The sequence below is a fragment of the Hyperolius riggenbachi genome, chromosome 2 (assembly GCF_040937935.1).
Source record: "Hyperolius riggenbachi isolate aHypRig1 chromosome 2, aHypRig1.pri, whole genome shotgun sequence".
Lineage (NCBI taxonomy): Eukaryota > Metazoa > Chordata > Amphibia > Anura > Hyperoliidae > Hyperolius > Hyperolius riggenbachi.
The window spans coordinates 198,670,146-198,690,453 of record NC_090647.1 but is presented as its reverse complement, the minus strand read 5'-3'; the positions used below and the strand labels follow the sequence as shown (position 1 = coordinate 198,690,453).

Here is a 20,308-nt window from a genome sequence, read left to right as displayed (position 1 = left end):
AGCTTCTCCATAATCTACAAATGGCATCCTCTTTCATAATATCTTTCAGTGAAATGAATGAAGTTGAAACTGCGCAGCACAGAGATGCAGTGCCCAGCATTTAGCACTAGACTCCTGGGTTCTTACCTGGGCCAGAAAACTAATTGTATGGAGTTGTGCAGTATGTTTTCCGCATACTGATAAGTTCATTGGTTTACCCTCAAAACTTTGGTGCTAGACTATAATAGGGATATTCATGTCCTCTGTGGAACAGTTAGTGACATAACTATGCAGTCTGTAATGTGTTGTGGAAAAGCTCAGTGTTATATAAATGCATAATAATATACAATATTATTCATCCTGGCCTGACAGGGGGACAAGGGGTTAAAATATGTGAGTGGGGAGCTACATTATTTATTTTTTATTACTTCAAATAGGTAAAAGAAAAAATTCTGAGGGGAGCGATATGGATTACCACAGGCATAAATCAGGTGATAGTTTTGTTGCTCATCTGCCCTCATTTTTGGCAGGAAGCATTTCTTCCGGGCACCTGAGACAAGCTATTGAATTGAGTAAAAAAAAAAAAAGGATAAAAAAGTTCAAGCAAGTTTCCTGCACTGCTGAGCGAGCTAATAATCGCCTGGGAGTGCAGAGGCAATTGAGTCTGATTTCACACTTGTAATTGCACAGGGTTACTTCATAGCAGTACTGTCCAATCATTGCAACTGAACTTATACTTTAACCTGAACGCCAGGCACGGCTTAACATGGAATACTAGCATAATCTCTTTTCCTATATAATTCACTATCAGCCCACTGCTTAGAGAAAATAAGAAAAATGAGAACATAGACAAAAACAGTGATCCAGCTGGTTGTCCATTTTGGGCAAGCTATAGTTAAATCACATGGAAACCTCATTATTATTTTTTTTTTTTTGGGGGGGGGAGGGGGGGAGGAGCAAAGACTACTTATATATGAATATTAAAGAGACTCTGTAACGAAATTTTCAGCCTTATTTCTTCTATCCTATAAGTTCCTATACATGTTCTAATGTGGTCTGTCTTACTGCAGCCTTTCCTAGTTGCACAGTGGCTGTATTATCTCTGTTATATAATCTACTCTTCTTTCCTCTGACGGCTTTGTCAGGCTCAGGCACTCAGGCAGGAATGTGCTACTCTGTTTGTGATAGGATAGAAGCTATACACACCCTCTCCAGGCCCCCTGCAGGCTCTGTATGAGTCACAGACGGCGCTCCTCTCAGCCTATCACGTCCTGTCTTTTGTTTGTAAACACTGCCTAAAACTGGCAATTACAAGCCAGGATTGCAGCAGGAAGTGGCAAAAACAGCACAGAGGGGCCCAGGAGAACATAATGAATAGGATGGTATGCTTTTTATCGTAAGAATTTTAGAGAACAGATTCTCTTTAAAACATAATTTTTATGTTTTATAAAATGGTGATTAATTCTATTGCAGTATTGAAATCAATAGGCTGCTTACAAATTTGCATGCGCAGGGAAAAGAAAGAATGTATCAGAAAAACAACAATATTCAAACCTGTATATAGCACAAAATGACACAAAGGCTCAGCAGCTTCAATCCCTCACAGACCGTTACAGTCAGACATTTTTAGCCATGCCTAGCACTACAACTGCCTCTTTTCAGAAAATTAAAAATATAAATCCAAAAAGTGATCAGGCTGAATCAGATAGAAATCTAATCATAAATTAAAGTGAACCAGAGACGAAGCACCCTCATGTATTTTACCATATATATCAGTGGGAACATTAGAGAAAACACCTACCCTGCTTTTTGTTTCATTCTTCACTGCTCAGCCTGCCTGTTATCAGCCCTGATAAAATCCCCAACTGAGCATTCAGTCTGGCTTTGCTATAATGACTCAGCTATAATAATTCCTGAGCAGAGCCACAAGGGGGCAGGCTTGGGCTTGAAAAGACACCAGAGAACACAGACTCAGCTATAATGATTCCTGAGGAAAGCCAGACTGAATGCTCGGTCGGGGATTTTATCAGGGATGGTAAGAAGCAAGCTGTGCAGAGAAAAATGAAATAGAGAGCAGGGTAGGCATTTTCTCTAATGTTCTCACTGATATATATGGTAAAATACATGAGGGTCCTTCATCTCTGGTCGCTTCATCTCTGAGGGTGCTTCATCACTTTAAGCTGCTACTCTGCATGGTTCTGTATTTTCCTAATTTTTTTTTTTTTTTGCCAGGTACTAAAAAGATTCATCCTGGAATGACAACAAGCACCATCTTACAACCATGTCCCTGAAGAATTATTGTAACAACTCAGCTCCCTGCAGTACCTTGTTTGAGGGGTGTGGCATATGGTGATAACTGGTGTCACATGTCAATATCATGAGCTATTTGTTTGCCTTCCTATTATGTTCTATGGAAGGGGTGTTGCTTTGGTGCTGGGGGTTGTGGGATGCACTGCTGGGAATTGTGGGATGTGGCATGAGGGATCGGGGTGAAGCCAGCCTTTCAGTCAAACTCCTTCTGGTTGTCTCTTTAACCCTACTAGGCCACAACTTTTAACTTTTTCACATCTATCATCTAATTAAAAACTATTCCATGTAAATTGTAGAAATAAAAATTTCAGTTTAGATTTAACACAAATGAAAAGAGCAGAGATGACATGAAAGCTATCGGATAATGCCCACATGTCTGTCCTCAAAGATTTCACTTTCCTCGAGCAAAAGCTCTGTCATCCTAAATTTTACATCAGCACATGAAAGTAATTGAAGCCGATTCTGTTTTATGTACTAGTTAACACACTGTTACATGTGGCTTTCTCATAGAACAGATATTCTCGTTAAATATCCTAAACAGATTTGATTCTGGCTCTGCTCAGATTGTTAATTAAACCAATGCATATCAGTCAGCTCAGCTGTTAAAATGCCAGTTTTAATAGCAATCCGAGGGAGAATCAGTTGTCTCTTGGCAGAAAAAGCTGAACAAAAGACTGTTTAATTCACTTAAATGTAAGCATAGCTTCTCTGCACTAAAGCTGTTGCTTGTGTAATCATGCAAATTACAGTTATTGAGAGCTCAAAATTCCACCTCTTCTCTTTACTTACAGACTCCTTTCTGAATGGCATTTTGTCCATGCAAGTCTTGGCAAGAAAGGTCATGAAACTGACCCTCCTTTATGCTATTATTTGTCAGGGAAAATACAAGAACAGAGAATGATCACACCAAATGACTAACGTGTAATCAAGCAGCATTACAGTAGAAAGGATTACTTATTAGACGGATTATTATTTATTTATTTTTTTTAATGTAGGTTTTAGGCTTCTTTTCCACGCACTGTTGAGCTGTGTGCTCAGCAAGCAGTTACCAGGCAGAAGTAAGCAGTTACCAGGCAGCAGCAAGCAGTTATTAGGCAGCAGTGAGCAGTTGTGAGAGTTTGAGGGGCATTGCCCTCCCTGCCTATCAACAGTCTGTGGAAAAGAGGCCTTAAAGTGGCTAAATCAGCCCATCTGATAACTTAGTAAGCACCGTGCCTAATGCTGAGAATACACCATGAGTTTTTTCGGCAGATAGATGGCTCGATAGATAATTTCCAACAGGTCTGATCTGACTTCGATCATTTTTCTAATCGATTTTCTCACAGAAGTCAATAGGAATTGAACCGAAAAATGATTGGAAAAAACGATCGGAGAATCGATCGGAAAGTAAATCTGCCAAAAAAAACTCATAGTGTATGCCCAGCAGAAGGGTGGGGGCTAGAAATGGATTAAGATGTAAAGGGGTCCTGGGCAAAGTAGTAGATTAGGAGCCCCCTTGTGGTGCTTTTGGTAAGCTGAAGTGGAGAGAGGTCAACGAAGGTGGCAGGTGGTTCCCTTGACCCCCACTAGACCCCAAGCACCTGCCTAGGATGCCTGGTGAATGATCCTGCTCTGGCTGGGGTCCACAAGCAATAACGATTGGAATAATTAAAGTACCCTGACCCAATTATGTAAACAGACTCCGACAAGATCTCAATAACACCTAAAGGGCTTCAGCTCCAACCTAATGGAGCAAAAAAAAGTGAGAATGCTGTGCATCATCCCATCAGCAGAATGGACAACTTACTCTCTGCATGACCTCTACAACTGCAGGTGCAAAATGACAAGTGGCCCCCGACATGCTGCCCACCACCTCCATTTTTGATTGATTGGTCACCCGAAATGATCTTTACAGATAGTTTCAGGTGGCTATTTTAAACCAAGTGTTGTATAGACATGTTGCTAATCTCCCAGCGTAGTAGTGTGTACTACTCAATGGAAAAGAGAGTTGGAGGAAGCACGAGTCACAAAATGCTCCAGGAACCACGGGGAACAAAAATGGGGAAAACATTCCAGTCACTAGAATGGAGCTCAGCGACATTGGGAGACCCCTGTACACAATTGGCATTATCAGGAATTACTGTTTCTGCTGAGAAAGAGTGAAAGCATCTATGTAGCAAAAGTGTAACAAGGTATTCTTCTGATCAACATTTTAATTCTGATTGCAACAATTCCAGATATAACAAATTATCATATTAAAAGAAGGATACAAACAGGATCATTAAAGCAATCCTGTGAAGGGGGTATGTGGGGAATTCTTATAAACAAAGACATAATAACTCTAACCTACCTATGCACTGGGGCTTGTTTCTCAAAGCAGGAAAAAAAATGCGCAGGCGTCCTTACAGAAAAAAAACGGCCCTGCCATAAGCAACTATGATTAAAAGCTGCATTTAATGGCATAGGAGGGAAATTAGGGTACATGGCAGTTTACGTTTCTGTTGCAAATTGCGGCTTCCGTAAAAAAAGGCTTGCAGAAAAAATGGCTTGCGGATAACTACCTTGCGACATTGCATTGTGGCCGCGAGGTCTTAGGGTTAGGCACCACTAGGGGAGGATTCTAAGGGCTAGGTACCACCAGGGAGGTTCTAAGAGTTAGGCACCACTAGGTGGGTGTCTTATGCTGAATACACACGGTGCGTTCGCGCACTCGATTTCCCGCTCAATTCCCGTTGATTCGTTTATTTCCAACATGTCCGATTTGGATTTCGATGGATCGTTAGGTCGATTCGCATGCAAAGTATGCCAAATTGACCTAACGATCCATCGAAATCCAAATCGGACATGTTGGAAATAAACGAATCGGCGGGAATCGAGCGGGAAATCGAGTGCGCGAACGCACCGTGTGTATCCAGCATTAGGGCTTGGTACCACCAGGGGGGAGGGAGTCTTAGGGTTAGGCAGTACGGGGTGGGGGGGGGGGTGTTATGGATAGGCACCACCACAGAAGGGTTCTGTGTGAGAGTAGGGTTATGTTTAGCCGTAGTAAAATAATAGTAAATATTACCAATATTTTACTATCAAAATTCCCTAGTAGAATATCACTAACCTTAGGGATATTTTACTAGCCTTTTTTCCAGGCGCCTTTATTTCATGTATGCTTTGTTTCTACCTAGTATCAACAACAAAGCTAAAGGTGGTGTTTTGCATAGAAAAGCAGATGGAAAATGTGTCAAGCATAAAGGTGTAATTTTTTGCAGGTTTACTCTACAGCTATGTGATTAATTTGCAAAAATATTATGTCATCACGCCATGGATGTTCACCACGCGCAAACGTTTGTTATCAGTAAGATAAGATAACTGCAAATATATGGTCCTTATCATCCTGTGTAGTGTGCATGAAATGACCAGATGCCTAGCATAGTAGTGAGAGTTAGACAGATGCACCAGATTCATTACTTACAGGCATATGTAAGGTACTGCATCACTATAGTGCTGCCTGTCACGACAACAAAATACTTAATTTTTTTTTTGTTTTATTGAAAAGTTAGAAAATGTATGGTGAAAAATATCACAGTTAAATTATGTTATCAAATCCTCTATGTTTATATTTTATGTCTAATACACATGATGAGATTTTCTGGTAGATTTACTGACAGATCAACTATTTCCAGCATGTCCGATCTGATTTCCAATTGATTTTCGTTGAAGTGTACGGAAGATCCATCGGAAATGCTGGAAATAGTCGATATGGCAGGAAATCTGCCAGAAAATCTCATTGTGTGTATTAGGCATTAAATGAGAATAGATTCTTGGACCTGGTTTCCCTTAATATACAGAGTGTACCAAGTGCATACACTCAAAAAGAGCGCTGTGCTATTTTCCGATATTGTACTAGGTTCTAGCTAATTCTGATAGTAAAATATCTGTGATTTTTTTTTTTACCAATATTTTACTATCACCTAACCTGACTTTATTCTTCTCACTTGAACTTTGCCTCTACAATGCCTAATTCAAACTGGCTGCAATCTCCACCAATATAAGAGCTGCCTTCGCTGCTAAAACCTCCCTCTGCCAATATTTGTACCACCTTTTACCTTTGTGGCTGGATAGTGTACTGGTTAAGGGACCTGCCTCTGACACAGGAGACCAGGGTTTCAACTTTGGCTCTTCCTGTTCAGTAAGCCAGCATCTAGTTCAGTTGGAGACCTTGGGCAAAACTCCCTAACACTGCTACTGCCTATAGAACACGTCCTAATGGCTGCAGCCCTGGCATTTTGAATCCGCCAGGAGAAAAGCTCAAAATAAATGTTCTGTGTCTTTTCTTATTATTGAATGCCGAAATTACCTGCTTCGCTACGAATAACCGGTGTCAAAGGACTTAAGAGTAATGGGAGAGATATACTGTAGTCCACTCGTACTTAGATCTGTATGCTCGTATAACATGAACAATTTGAGGCTAATTAACTTGCTAAAAACAGTAACAGTATGTAATGATCCGCTCAGCTGCCTGCGCAGGTTTAAAGATTAGCTTAGAGTAATTCAGGGGACTGCACTAGGCATCCTTGCTAGAGCAGTCAGGATTGTATTATTTGTATTTCCTGTTCTGTCTGTCGTGCTTGGATCGCACTAGCCTCTAGTGGTAGCGGCGGTGGGTCCTCCTGATCTACTACTCTCTTGCTGTACTTGGATCGAACTTGCTCTGGTGGAAAGAGCAGTGGATCCAGCTCACTCAGTTTCTATACTTGGATCACACTCGCTCTGGCGGAAAGAGCAGTGGATCCTGCTAAGCTCTCTTGCTATACTTGGATCACACTGGCTCTGGCGGAAAGAGCAGTGGATCCTGCTAACTCCATTTCCCTATTTAGATCGCACTCGCTCTGGCGGAAGAGCGGTGGATCATATCTCTCACTTATTCCTGTTTTCGTTTATCTGTCTTGTCTGAGGTAGCCGTTAAGCAAGCGCTCAAGTTCTCTGTTTCGTGTTTATGTGGCGGGGGTTAGTTAGGCGTGCTTGTCTCTGTTGTGCTTAACACGCGGAGACCGCGCTGTAAACGTGCGGTGTTCGCGTTTAGTTAGCGTTTGTTATTTTCCTTATCTTCTCATTGTATGATTTGCTGTGCCTTTGCTACTCTCGTTCCCTGTCTTGCTTAAGCCTTGTGTCACCTCCTACTTCGTTTCTGCTGTTGTGTGTGCACCGTCGCGGGTTGGCGACTAGATTGGTGCACATACATACATTCTGTCTCTGTGCTCATTCTCATTCGCAACCGCTTTGCTTGCGATTGCATTCTCACTTGGTTTCCTCTGTTGTGTGTCCACCGTCGCAGGTTGGCGACTAGATTGGTAGACATACATACTTTCCTCAATCTGTGCTTACTCGGTCTTGTGTCGCTGTTAGCCATTGCCATCTCCTGCGATTGCTTTCTCCCCTGATCTTCATGGTTGTGTGTTCATCGTCGCAGGGTGGCGACTAGATTGGTGGACACACATACCATCTGTCGCTTTGCTCTCTTTCTTTCAGGGCTATCTTGCCTTGCGTTTCTTCCCTTCGTACAATTCCTGTCTGGCGTCTATGGCAGGGCAGATGATCTGTTACTCTGCACTCCACAGCTCCATCTGCCGACAGGAATTCCCCTCTACAGGTGCGTTGCACCTTTTGCTGGGTTCTCTCAAATTATACGTTTGTGGAGGATTTCCGCAGTGTCAGCGCACATCCTGTGTGCTGACCACGGAGAGAATTCCACAATCGTTAAACAGTAATAAATAATATACAATTTAGGTTAATCACTACCCTCCACTATTAAACCATAGTATTATTTTTCTTAAAGGACACCCAAGGCGAAAGTAAACTAAACTAATTAAATAAACAATTGTATCTATCTTCCTTCTCCTAAAAATGACTTTTTAAGATATTCCACAGTTTTATTTTGATTAAATCTACGTTTTAAGTTTTAACTGTTTTATTGTTTTTGTCTCAATTACACATTAATTGAAGTATGCCAGAGCTAAAATCTATGAACTACTGACCCTTTTTATCTCTTTCCTGCTCTCAGAAGCCATTTTCTGCTAGGAAAGTGTTTTATAGTTGGAATTTCTTATCAGTGAGGGTCACACTGTAGTCACTTCCTGTCTAAGTCAGGACTGAGTCAGACACTCACATACCTAATATTTATCTCTTTCAGGCAGAGAAATAAAAAAAGGAACACAGCCTTGTTATTTGTGTGCTAGGCACTGTACATACCCATGTCTATCTCATCATGTCACATGTCGCCTCGGGTATCCTTTAAGCTCTCGTCATGCGAGTATCTTAGGCTGATCAGATACATGGGGTGTATTCACTAAACTGCTGTAAGCAGAATAAAATGTGTAAAATCTGATGCACGATGGTTAGAACATAATGCATTGCATATAATGTATTATATTCTGCTTTACTTTACACACTTTATTCTGATTACCACAGTTTACTGAATATACCCCCTAGTGCTGTCCAGCCCCCCCCCCCCCCCCCCCCCCCCGTAATAACAGGGTGTTGAGTGCTAAGATTAGAAGTATTATTTTGGCCTTTCTGAGGTTCCCAACACAATGAATGTGCTAAATACCTAATAATATCTCCAGTAAGCCATGTAAGAATTGCAGAAGCTCAAACGTAGTATAAAATGTCATTTTAATATATTCTTCCCTTCTTTCCCATTCATAGCTGTGGTTGTATAATTAAATGCTAGAGAACATTAGAGGAGACTGAAATGTAATGTCAAACCACTGTCTTTGTGGAAGGCTTAATGATCTACATGGCAAAGTAGAATTTTATTTCAAACCAAGTTGAACTTTAAAATTCCTAATTTCAGAAGCATTAATTGGAAAACTGGGAATCTCTTTGTGATGTATTATCTACAGAGTGTCTGTCTGTCTCACACAGGAAAACTTAAACTAGAGATGCCCTTGCTTAAAAGGCTTGTCATAAGTCACAGCAGTGTAGGAAGAGGCGAGGACAGAACTCTTTGGGGATGATTTGCAAAAGCAGAAGCAAAGTGAAGAGCAGTAAAGTGAGGCTGTGTCCACCTCAAACATCCATCTATGTGCCTAGGCATTGCTATTCTTTCTTTCAAAATTGCATATGATTGCATGTTAGAGGCGAGCCCAGCTTCACTTGCCACACTTCAATAGGTTTTTAGCAGCTTCCTACTACAATAGATCATCATTTTACTGAGGGTTAAAAATACTATTGTAACTAGTCAGGATATTGACCACAATATTAACCATTTCAGCCCACAGGTAGGTATTTTTCACCTTATGGACGAGAGGAATTTTCCCATTTCAGTGCTACTCCCATTCATTCCCCAATAACTTTATCACTACTTATCACAACCAAAATGATCTATACCTTGTTTTTTTCCGCCACCAATTAGGCTTTCTTTGGGTGGTACATTATGCTAAGAATTATTTTATTCTAAAAGCATTATGATGGGAATAATAAGAAAAAATGGAAAAAGTTCTTTATTTTTCAGTTTTCAGCAATTATAGTTTTAAAATAATTCATGCTACCATAAATAAAGCCCACACATTTTATTTGGCCATTTGTCACGGTTATTGCAATGTCAAAATTATATCCCTAGTACAATGTATGGTGACAATATTTTATTTGGAAATAAAGGTGCATTTTTTCTGTTTTACATCCATCAGTAATTTTTAGCCCAATATTTAATAATTATATGCCCTGTTGTCATAGATATTAATTTTTTTTCTCTAAAGTCAGTAGGTGTATTTCACTATTTGGCCACAAGATGTCCCCGCTGAGCAAAAATCCTATTAGTGTACTTTGTACGCTACATAGGATACAATGTATCATTACATTGTAACTAAGGAAGTGACGCAGGTTTCATGGCCGGCAGGGAAATTATGAATGGGAACATTGCCATTTCACATTCCCATTCATAAATTTAATGATCGGTGGCGGAAACCGGTGGAAATCAGCGGCGGTAGATAGCGCAGTGGCTGTATGTAAAGAATAAACACTGTTTTTGAACAATAACAGTGTTTATTCTCGGCGGACATGCTTGGATTGGCACGGGGGACTTTTGTCCCCTGCAGCCAATCCCCCCTGCTAGCAGCAGCAGTGCGATCATGGGCATCTGCCCGCAGGATCGCCTGCAGACCCACAAAACTGCAGGGACCTGACTAGCGCTTTCCTGCGGCTCTAGCTGCTGCCGCAGCGGACGTGAAGCTCACGTCCGCACGGCATAAATGGTTAATATGCAGTACCATGGGATGTATGCACTAAACTGCATTAAAGGGAACCTTAACTGAGAGGGATATGGATGTTTCCTTTTAAACAATACCAGTTGCTTGTCAGTCCTGCTGATCTCTTTGGCTGCAGTAGTGGCTGAAACAAGCATGCAGCTAATCCAGTCTGACTTAAATCAGAGCACCTGATCTGCATGCTTATTGAGGGGCTGTGGCTAAAAGTATTAGAGACACAGGATCAGCAGGAGAGTCAGGCAACTATTATTATTTTACAAGGAAAAATCCATATCCTTCTCAGTTTGGGTTCCCTTTAAGAGGAGTAGCATGCTTAAAGGGAACCTTAACTGAGAGGGATATGGATGTTTCCTTTTAAACAATACCAGTTGCTTGGCACTCCTGATGATCACCTTTGCTGCAGTAGTGGCTGAATCACACACCTGAAACAAGCATGCAGCTAATCCAGTCTGACTTCAGTCAGAGCACCTGATCTGCATGCCTGTTCATGGGCTGTGGCTAAAAGTATTAGAGACACAGGATCAGCAGGGGAGTCAGGCAACTGGTATTATTTTTAAAGGAAAAATTCATATTCTTCTCAATTGATAAACTGACAGACCGCGCTAAAAACGTATGCTTTAATAAAGTTGAAGAAAAAAATAGGATCAATTGATCAAAATGTGTGTATGCATACACAAAATTAAATTCATAACATAAATGTCCATAAAAACAAATGATTTAAAATAGACCCGTTATGGGTAAAATGTGCAAATCGCAAATTGGATGTCACTAGATGATAGTATTGGTCGTGGTGACTCCAGGAATTAATTTCCAATTATAAGGGCATATAATAATGCTGGGTATTGCACTTATATATTAAGAGGTGATATCCCAATATGGATTACACTTGTTGATAAATACACTGAAGTTCTATGCGTGCAGATCTTGCAATATGTGGGGAGAAGTTGTTAAATGCAATAAGCGGTGCTGATACGTCTCACCCTTTCAGATCCTTATAGATGTCATGAGGTGCTGTTGCGGGGAGCCGCTCGATCTCACCAGCCCCGGCCGGCGGCTAGGTGAGAGAGTCTAGACAGATACTTGTGTCAGGCTGAGTTAGCCCGGCTCCCCACCTGACCGTGGAGAGGTGGGGACTATCTATCAGAAATGTCCCGACGAGAAACTATGTGGATATTCAATCTCAATTCTATGACACCACATGGACTAAATAAAGATTTGGATTTATATGCGTTTGATTGAAAGCAATAATTAAAGATATGAGTCAAACATCATAAAAGAGCCTCCGATTCCCCTACGCAGCCCAGCTTTGAGAAAGGGAGGCGTTCCTCCCGAAACGTCAGCAGTGCTGCCAGTGTGACGTCACATACTAGAGGGGAAGGAGGCGTGGCGAAGCTACGCGGCTGTCAGCGCTACGGAACTGCACGGACTTTCCGGCTCCAGCCAAGAGCTCCATCTACATCACCTTCGCCGGACTGGGAGCCGGGCTAACTCAGCCTGACACAAGTATCTGTCTAGACTCTCTCACCTAGCCGCCGGCCGGGGCTGGTGAGATCGAGCGGCTCCCCGCAACAGCACCTCATGACATCTATAAGGATCTGAAAGGGTGAGACGTATCAGCACCGCTTATTGCATTTAACAACTTCTCCCCACATATTGCAAGATCTGCACGCATAGAACTTCAGTGTATTTATCAACAAGTGTAATCCATATTGGGATATCACCTCTCAATATATAAGTGCAATACCCAGCATTATTATATGCCCTTATAATTGGAAATTAATTCCTGGAGTCACCACGACCAATACTATCATCTAGTGACATCCAATTTGCGATTTGCACATTTTACCCATAACGGGTCTATTTTAAATCATTTGTTTTTATGGACATTTATGTTATGAATTTAATTTTGTGTATGCATACACACATTTTGATCAATTGATCCTATTTTTTTCTTCAACTTTATTAAAGCATACGTTTTTAGCGCGGTCTGTCAGTTTATCAATTGTTTATCATTTTAAAGGATTTAGGGGTCCCTTGCCAGACCAGCAGCTGAGTGATTTTTGGCGCAACATTATCTGATATTCATATTCTTCTCAGTTTAGGCTCCATTTAAACCCTTTGCATACGATGAGTAGAGCAGAATGCAATACATTACATGCAAGGCACTATGCTCTACTCATTGTAACTTAAAACTTTACACACATAATAATGTTTAACACAGTTTACTGCATATACTCCAATGTTTCTAATGTAGAGGATATCTGAGAGCAAAGATAAGCCACCCTGTAAACCTAATACCGATATGTGAAATGTTGGAGTCACCTTTGGACTCTTTATCATTAAATCCGCACCAACCACATACACAGTCACATGCCTCTTCTTCAACTACACACGCACGCACGCACGCACGCACGCACGCACACACACACACACACACACGTGGGATATCCAGCCATTTCTAACATTTAGCTTAGTACAGACATGCACACAGGACCCCACATGTGACAATTTGGAGCACACTTGACCTGAGGAAGAGGGCAAGGGACCCACAAAATGAGTTGTCTTTTTAAGATTTTTAATTTAAAAAAAGGATTTATCCTTTAAGTCCTTTATCTTCTTTATATGAGCTACTCCTCACTCCAAAGAATTTTAGACAGTTAAATATTTTTTATTAGGGAACCTCCCCCATCCCTATATTCTTCCCCAACCCCCCACTTTTTCGATGGGGGTGAGGTGTATATTTTGAGTCCATCTTGAACTCTTAACAATTTCTTTTTTTTGAGATTGCGACCCACCTACACACAGAAGACCAAAGGACCCAAGTGCGGATGGATATTTCCTCACTTGCCTAATACTGTGATTGCTGTCTTGCAACCCACATTTGTGAGCTCCTCTTCATTGTACCGATTTGCTTATATCTGGTGCAAGTAACTACTACATTATACGGGGCTCCTGTGCTTTGTGGAATTGTTGTGTTTTACTGGAAGGGTCTTCGGACTACACCAGACATCCTCCTTACATGAGATAGAGAGAGAGGAAAAAAGGTTTATTACAGAACCTCTGCTGGTGATTTCTAGGTTTTTTATTTTACATATTCTAAATTAAAAATATTAAATGGTGTATTTGTGGGCAAAAACAGCATGTTAGATAAATGTGTGCCTATTAATGGAAAGAAATTTTTTTGTCCACTTTCCTTTCCTTCCATCCAACATGTCACATTATAATGATATCATACTGATATCGTGTTTTCAGCCACAGGAGCCCATATGCAGCACGTTATCTCTGTAAGCAGACATCCCGAATCCTGGGGAGTTTATTGTGGATGCAATGATGCATTATTTTGATATTGCTGCATACCATTTCTGACATATATGGAATCTCGACAGAAGCTGGCCAGGGGGTGTAAATAAAACTATGACTGAGTGTTACCATAAATGTAATAAATTACCCCTTACTCCAAAGGCATCACCATCATCATCATCCAGTAGCAGCACTGCAGAACCACTCCAGATATTAAGAATATACTGTATTTCCTGTGCAGCTGAGCTGGACAACATCTGCTTCATTTTATTGTTCACACAAAATTGCTCACACAAAACAAGATATCAACAAAGTACCAGTTCTTGGAATCTAACAAAACACTTCCGGTAGGTTATAATCTGTGAAATCGGTTGCCACAGTAACCAAAGCAATTTCTTTACAGACAATATACCTTTTGCAGGGCTTGTTTGGAAAAATACTGGACAGACAATAATAATAAAAAAACAGTTTTATACGTTCAGAGATTGGTTTTCTTTTTGTAAACACTTTCATTTAGAGTGATCAGATGAAAAAAAAAAAATCACTGGAAGCGGACTGTTTTTAGAAAAAAAAAAAAGGAAAAATATCAAACTGCTTGCTACACAGTGGACCTGACACAAGTCAAATGTGGTGAAGTGAAGTACATTGAGCATAGGTTTTATAGATGAGACATCCAATCATCTTAAATTATACATTCAGGGTAGCCCACTATGGTCTGATATAACCTAAAATACATAAGGGTTGCAATAAGTGACTTTGTCCTGAAGGGAGCTGCAGAGGGAACTGCGATAGTGAATTACTGAAAAGGAGGTTGCCAATGCTGTACACATATTACATGGTCTTCTGAATATATCCTGCTAGTATATGAAAATGTGTATATAACTAAAGCTTAGGCTACACAAGTCGCATTGGGCCTGATGCACTATAGTACGGTAAAGTTGCCATGCTTAGGTGACGCACAGCAATTTTACTGTCACTACCGCTGGGGGAGCAGCGCCCGTTAACCCTTAGCGCCATTGCTACCCAATGTATGACCTTCAAGTAAGCAACACTTAGAGAATTAGAGTATCTTCAATTCTTTTTAGTAACTGCTGGAAGTAAAGCCAAATTTTCCACTGAATCAAGGTAACTAGAAAAATATCAATAAAACAACACCAAAGACTGAAAGTAGAGGACAATGTCTACAATACAGCTTACTCTTAGGCCCAGAGCCCACTAGCATGGGGTTTTTGATCACACTGCCATTTTGTGCGGGAAGGGATTCGAAGGAATGCAATGTGCCCCTCGATTCCTTCAATGCAATCGTTCCAAAATTGCGGCATGCATTGCTTTTGTGATCACTTTGCATTTTCAACACTGCAGTGGAACCACCCTCTTAGGGTTCAACTGTTTTAGCACTTTTCAATCACCTTCAAAAGTGCTGCTAGTGGGCCCCAGCATTACATTGTATAAAAAAAGGTGATGGAAAGGGACAACCAGTCAGAAGCTACAGCATGGCATGATCACTGAACTTTGGGCACCTACTGTAGGTGACTGAAACAGTGCTGGGGGTCTTGAGAGTAGTGGCCTCCACTTTAGTGTGAGTGGGGGGTTTGGAGGTAGGCCAATACACAAGTATAGAGATGCTTTTAAAAATGGAAATTGGCAAAGGGCCTGCCTCTGGCTATGATAATGATATTTTGGCTTTTGCATAGTAACACACCTGCAGAAAACACACTATCCCTAGGAATACCTAAACCAGCACACTTTTCTGGGTAATTGATACAGAAAAGGGTAAACACAAAAGTGGATGGGCACCACAAGCAGGAACAGTAGAATAAAAATCAGCAATGCAACCATAATATTTTTCTCCTTATTAGTTCTCTCTCCATGTAATGATAAAAACTGTTACATGAACACAGATCTTTAAAAAATGTATTCCTTTTCTACAGAATTAATGTTTTTTTTTTGTCTTTACAACCAGCATATATTTGCATTAAATGCTAAACATTAAACATCAGTTGAAAAGATGCTTTACTCAAATTATAATCAATCTGCTGCCCACATACTAAATGATGATATAATGCAGTGATTACTGATGCAATGATCAGTGCAGGACATATCCTGAAACACGATCATACACAAATAAGGCCACATAAAAAGCTAGTACACAATACACAGCTCATTTCATTAGCCAGGATGATATCACAAGTACTACAATGGCTAAACCCATTTCCAAGGCTGGAATACTAAGCAGGCAATCTCAGTATGCAAAGCAGCAATGTACACATGCTTGCTGTTACTACTACTGCTGATTCACTGTCGCTGAATCAAGTGCAGTGACATGTATCTGTAAGTCACACACACGGTTCATGGGGACCAAGGGAATTGGGCTCTTGGTGTCCAGAGGTAGTGAATAATACTAAGAGAAAAGCCACATTCAGGTTTTATCCGTGCCTCTTCAAGCTTAATGGGTTTGCTAAAAACTACAATGTAAAACCATATTTTGGGTAATTTGGGAGCGTGAAGTCTGACTTTGCTGTATGAAACAAACACAACTCATGTCTTCAGCAACATCAGTGTCCATACATTTGCATAAGGTGAAGATACTGACTCCAGATGAATATACTGACACAACAATGACTGATAATTCAGTTTCGGCAAGGTTTCTTGTTTGTGTTTCAGTGCATCCGCCCTGATGCTTGCCGAACCCTAACTGTTCTAATACTAAATACATTCATGACACCAAGACCGACCCACTTTCCAGTTGCCTAACTCTAAAGTCTTCCCTTAATGGTAATCTTCCTGGCACCTAACTCTAACCACTCTTCTGACTGTAGACTTTCTTTTGATACCTAACACAACTTCCCCCCCCCCCCCCCCCATCCCTTCCTCTCCCAGTTTCAATCCCCTTCTGATACCTAGCTCTAACCTTCTAACCCTGTAATGTTAATAATCCCTTCTCTATCTTCTAACACTAACCCACAGTCTGCTTTGACTTAAAGGCAGCAACAGACTGTTGTTTCGGGGTGTTAGCCCTTGGTCAAGCTGCAATATCTGTATGGAACTGTGTAACCTATTGAAGCAGTGGTCTGTCGCTGCCTTGAAACTTGTGCCTGATCTGATGTGAGGATACAATAAAAGAGCTTATTATTACATTGGTGGTGCTGACTCCATGCTATAATTACCTACTTTGTGCCTTGAGGGTACAAAGACTGAGTCTTGGCACACCATCATTCAACACTATAGCCATCTGAGTGTTCATGACCTTTCTACTGACATTCAGTTTAGTTTCAGCATTTCACTGTTATCAGATGAATATATCATCTAACACTAAAACATCGGTGCATAAAACCTTTAGGGTCGTTGCCATTAATGTGCAAATGATGACTCTGAATCACTGTGCAAATCTGTCTTGTTTTTTAAAGTGTACCGGGACTCTTGCACAGGAGATAAGAAAAACATATAGAAATTCATCCTGTATGTATTTAGAGAGTTCAGCCTGTCGAATTCCCCCTCATCTGTGACTAATCACCACCATAATTTGATCTCTCCGCTGTGTCAGCTCAGGAATCTCCTCTGCCCTGGCAGAGCAGCTAATTTGTAAACACAGGATGTTAACTCTTAGGCCTAGTGCACACCAGAGCGGTTCAGCTGCGTTTTGCGCTCCGCTTGCGGCTGCGGATACGCTTGGGTAATGTATTTCAATGGGCTGATGGCTGATGCACACCAGAGCGGGAGGCGTTTTGCAGAAACGTATACTCCCGGGCTGCTGCAGATTTTGGATTGTGGAGGCGTTTCTGCCTCAATGTTAAGTATAGGAAAAACGCAAACCGCTCTGAAAAACGGCACTTCAGAGTAGTTTGCCAGGCGTTTTTTGTTACAGTAGCTGTTCAGTAACAGCTTTACTGTAACAATACATGAAATCTACTTCACCAAAAACACCTCACAAAACTGCAAAATGCTAGCTGAAACGCTACAGAAAAATAAGAAAAAGCGTTTCAAAATCTGCTAGCATTTTGCGGATCTGCTAGTGGTTTTTGGTGTGCACCAGGCCTAAATCTGCTTCCATGAAAGCGGGACGTAGACACACTGCATATTTATTGCAGGATTGGTGTCAGCTGTAACAAAGCAAGTCAGCTGTAAACAAAGAAAGCTCTGTTGGAGGGCAGAAAAGGAGGGGGGGGGTCACTTCTGTGTGGATTTGCACGGCCCTGCAGTGAGGCCTTAAAGCTGTAGTGGCCTAATTGGTAAAACATAGCCTGGTCACTAGGGGGGTATAAGCCTACGGTCCTGAAGTGGTCAAAGCTTATTATGCTGTCACATATCTTTTAGAGCAAAGAGGAAGTTCCCAAGTTCAGGTCTGCTTTAATTCACAACTTCTCTACAAAACAAACTTCTGTATCAGCTGATTCAAATTAAGCAAAGTCCATCCATGGTAATGGCAACATCAATGTATTAAAGAGGATTAGTATGACCCAAAGAAACGATCGTCAGATGCTATAAAAAGGAAAATAAGTAATGAAAGCATTCTGAAAGGTAAATCTGAGAACAGCAGTGACAGCTGATCCATGAAATAGGAGTGGGCTCAGAGTGACAGCTCTTGCAGATGTAGTGAACAGTACAGTAACACACTGGCACATATATCCTCCACATTAGCATGTATTGTGCTGAGTCCACACATTTCCCTGACTGACCTATTTTGCATCTGCTTTTGAGTTTGAGTAAACCTCTATGGGTTGCATTATAGGAGAAGATAAAAGATACTGACAGTCGCGTGTCTCACATCCATCTCCTACATTGTAGATATTCCACAGCCCAGAATGATAGTAGTTTAATATGTACCAGCTTTGCTCTTATTTAAATGCATGTCATTTTGTTTGGGCGGGTTTCTCTATATAAATGCTTTTTATAACATCTTGATTCATCAGCGCAGTCGAGTGACAAGTAGGCTTGGAGGGATTCCCCCTGCACACATTACAATAGGTACATACCTAACTCTAGCCAGATCAGATATGGGAGCGGGGCTAAACGATTGACACTAATGGCGGCTTGCCCGGAATGGTGCTCATGAAATATACTAGTCATATAACTGACATCAGCATGAGATTGAAAGCGGAGCTACCCTTGGAAATAGCTTGCAGTGAGAGAGAACAATGCATCAAGTTTGGAAGTCTCATCTCCGCCTATCTTGTTGTCTGATGCTCAGGGAGACGCTTGTCGCATTTTTCAGGAGATGCTTCTGCTTGGGAGACAGGAGTCGGGCATTTAGTAGGTATGCAAAGATAAAGAAGAATGGTGGCAAAGCGATTAGTACAGTTGTCTTACTCTGCAGAGAAAATGAAGTGTAATTCCAGGAACATTTCCTCGCCTATTATCTAGAGTTCATCTCCTGACCAACATCAGCACAGCATTCATGTCATTATTTATATATAAAAAAACAACAACAACAACCTCCCTCTACCGATCCCTAAAACTCCCTCCACCGATATCACTGCTTAATTACGATATTTATCTGGTGACGCCAGTACCCAAATTATCCCCTGAGTGCTACCATAACAAACCATTACCTAAGCACTGCCGACGTGTTACCTGCTTCACTAACATTACCCTAATCTGGTGCTAACACTTACTTTAACCATAAAACTAATACAACTCGCTGGAGATGCGGCCTGGAAACAGGCACGCTGGTACATGTATTCTGGTCCTGCAGCAAACTGAGGCGGTTCTGGGAGGAAGTGAGAGAAATAATGCATATTCTAACAGACTATCTTCCCCCCGACTCCCCAGCCTTCTTTTTATTGCATCACAATCAGTGGTCAATAAGGAAATACAAAAAAACCCTCACTAGACACTTGATTAATGCAGCAAAAATTCTAATAGCTAGGAAGTGGAAAGTGTCTGAACCCCTCTCTATATTGGAGTGGCTTAGAGAAATTGATTGGGTGGAAAAAATGGAGGACCTAACCGCCAGCTTGCGGGAAAAACGAGACCAATATTGGAAGACCTGGTTTGGGTGGTTTGAGTTTAAAGAGTCTCCCAGGTACGCTTCTCTCGTATCCTCCTAGAGCCGCTATATCCTAGAATCCCCACTCTCAAGGAATCGCACTGTGAACACAATTGATTATCCCCTTGGCCAATGAACTCGTGGGGTGGTGGGCACCCAGGTGGAGCGGTACGCACTCTCCCTATTCTTTTCCTTCCTTTTTCTCTTTCTCTTTCTTCTAACTTCCTTGATAATATTAAACCTATTAGCTATAGATTATTTTGGATCTAGCAGTCAGATGGTTACCCTGTTGGTACCTCACACTAAGTTATGGTTAAGCTATAAAGGATTCCTGGGTGTATGTTCCCTAAGGGCCCTAGGACTCCCTTTAACCACTAGATATTAAGTAACTTGGTCCCCTCTGGCACAACAAATCCATCACAGGTTCATCTGACCTACATGATACTAGACGGTACTGTACTTAAAGATAATGGAAAAGATTCTTGATGGCACTGGTTTG

General features: G+C 41.2%; 1 protein-coding gene across 3 annotated transcripts in view; it reads right to left on the bottom strand.

Annotated features, from left to right (window-relative positions):
• FGF14 (fibroblast growth factor 14) overlaps positions 1-20,308 on the bottom strand; it is a 663,348-nt gene that overhangs the window by 186,683 nt on the left and 456,357 nt on the right. The gene's annotated exons all lie outside the window — the stretch shown is intronic.